Source organism: Hemiscyllium ocellatum, chromosome 25, assembly GCF_020745735.1.
Source record: "Hemiscyllium ocellatum isolate sHemOce1 chromosome 25, sHemOce1.pat.X.cur, whole genome shotgun sequence".
NCBI lineage: Eukaryota > Metazoa > Chordata > Chondrichthyes > Orectolobiformes > Hemiscylliidae > Hemiscyllium > Hemiscyllium ocellatum.
Window position 1 is genome coordinate 5,585,193 of NC_083425.1, and position 2,420 is coordinate 5,587,612.

A 2,420-nucleotide genomic window follows, 5' to 3' on the forward strand; every position below is an offset into this window, starting at 1 on the left:
TGGGTGCTCTGGTTTCCTCCCTAAATTCCCACGTAGTCTAGGTGGATTAGCCATGGGAAATGCATGGTTCGGGGGACAGGACAGGGGAGTGGTCTGGGAAGGATGCTCTGCAGAGGGTTGGTGCAGACTTGCTGGGCTGAATAGCCTGTTTCTACACTGTTGAGATTCTATGGTGATGCAACTGAATGATAGTAGAGGTTTGAGGGTCTGAAAAGGGTTACTCCTGTCTCTTACGTTGTTAGGTGCCTGGACTGTGAGTGCTGAGGAGAGTTGATATTTTATAAACAGTGGATTATATTCTGAATAATCTGGGTGTCCAGCACCTGTCCAGGCTGCAGTTTTGTAACACGTTGATACAAATGTGCAGCACAATGCACAACATTCTTACACCCAAAAACAACAGCAATCATTCCAAATGTTGCAGGACAGGAAGCTCCATAGACAAATTATCACAAATAACCTTACAGTCCAATCGAGGGTGAATGTACTTCGTGTGTCTCATCTCAGATACATGATCACTTGCGTGATTTGTCTGAAGTTTGTGCTCGGAATAAAACACTCAATCATTCGAGATACTCAGATATATCAATATCCCACAGATATGGTTTATTTGCTGGTTAGTTACAGAGTAAACTTACTCAAGGTTTGTGCGAAGATTTGTAGTTCGGGTGCTCGTTGTTGTGGTTCTGTTCGCCGAGCTGGAAGTTTTTGTTGCAAACATTTCATCCCCTGGCTAGGAGACATCATCAATGCTCTGGAGCCTCCTGCGAAGCGCTTCTTTGATGTTTCTTCCGGTATTTATAGTGGTCTGTCCTTGCCGCTTCCGGGTGTCAGTTTCAGCTGTCCGCTGTAGTGGTTGGTATATTGGGTCCAGCTAACAATCCGCATACATGAACATCAACTAGCCATGAAACGACACGACCAGCTATCCCTAGTAGCCACACACTCAGACAACAAGCAACATGAATTCGACTGGGAAAACACTACTATCATAGGGCAAGCCAGACAGAGAACAGCCAGGGAATTCCTAGAGGCATGGCATTCATCCACAAACTCCATCAACAAACACATCGACCTGGACCCAATATACCAACCACTACAGCGGACAGCTGAAACTGACACCCGGAAGCGGCAAGGACAGACCACTATAAATACCGGAAGAAACATCAAAGAAGCGCTTCGCAGGAGGCTCCAGAGCACTGATGATGTCTCCTAGCCAGGGGACGAAACGTTTGCAACAAAAACTTCCAGCTCGGCGAACAGAACCACAACAGAGTAAACTTACTCTGCACTGCCCCAAAAGGTGTTCAACCCTAACATCAGAGCAACTGGTTCCAGTGCAGGTTGACATTTCTGATGCCATCCCTCCAATGCCCTCCATTACTGAGAGAACTGTAGGTGCCCAACTCGGGTGCATTTGTTTTGAGCCTGTTCTGTGATCAGCAAAGAGCTTTCACATTAGATCACTCCCGGGCCAAGGGTGAAACGATATTTGGATACTCTCTGCCTGGGCTGGAGTTGAACTTGCATTGAGGGAGTGAAAATCCCTCACAGGGACCATCCCCAACTAAAAGCAAAACACAGCTGATGCGAGCGATCTGAAATTCAAGTCGGAAAGTGCTGCAGAAACTCATCAGCAGTTCTGTAGAAGAGTCATATTGGATGTGAAATGTTCCCTCGGATTTTCTCTCCACACCTGTGGCCAGACCCGATGAGCTTCTCCAGCACTTGCTGTTTTTATTCCAGATCATCAATTCTTCAGTGGAACCCAGATCAGAACCAGGGGCAGGAACAGTGCTGAACTTGATAATGCTGCTAGATAATAATGCAGATATCAAACCAAAAGGATTAAACTTTAAGGTGGTATAATGTGCATCTTTCTTTGCAGGTAACGTGTGAGAGCTCAGCGTAGAGTCCTGACTCAGTTCCACTCCTGCGTCAAGCCAGATATCAGTTAGAGTCTAGGATATGACAGTTATAACATAATAATGACAAAGTGATTACGGCACATGGACAGGTCCCTGCAGAGTGACTGTGATCCCTCCCTCCCTGATCTAGAGGACTGGGAGAACCAGCCACAGCTCCCAGCGCCCTCTGCTGGAAACACAGGAATCACCTGTGATGCCCTCGTGTTCAAATAGCCTGACCCACACGTGCAAACATGGAGAATGGCTACTTGGATGAGGAACAGCGAGACACACAGGACTGTCCTCAGGCTGGGAGCAGCACCTTCAGGAGTGGTTGGAAGAAAATAAGAATTTTAAGAAAATCCTGTGCATCAGTGAATTCTGTAGATTATAAAAAGCAGCGACTTGCACACTGGCCTAATTTAAACAGGAAGCAGTGTATACACGGATGCGACTGACAGTCTGGATTTTATAGTCAGTTGTACAAAGCAGACACCATTTTATTTCTGTTGG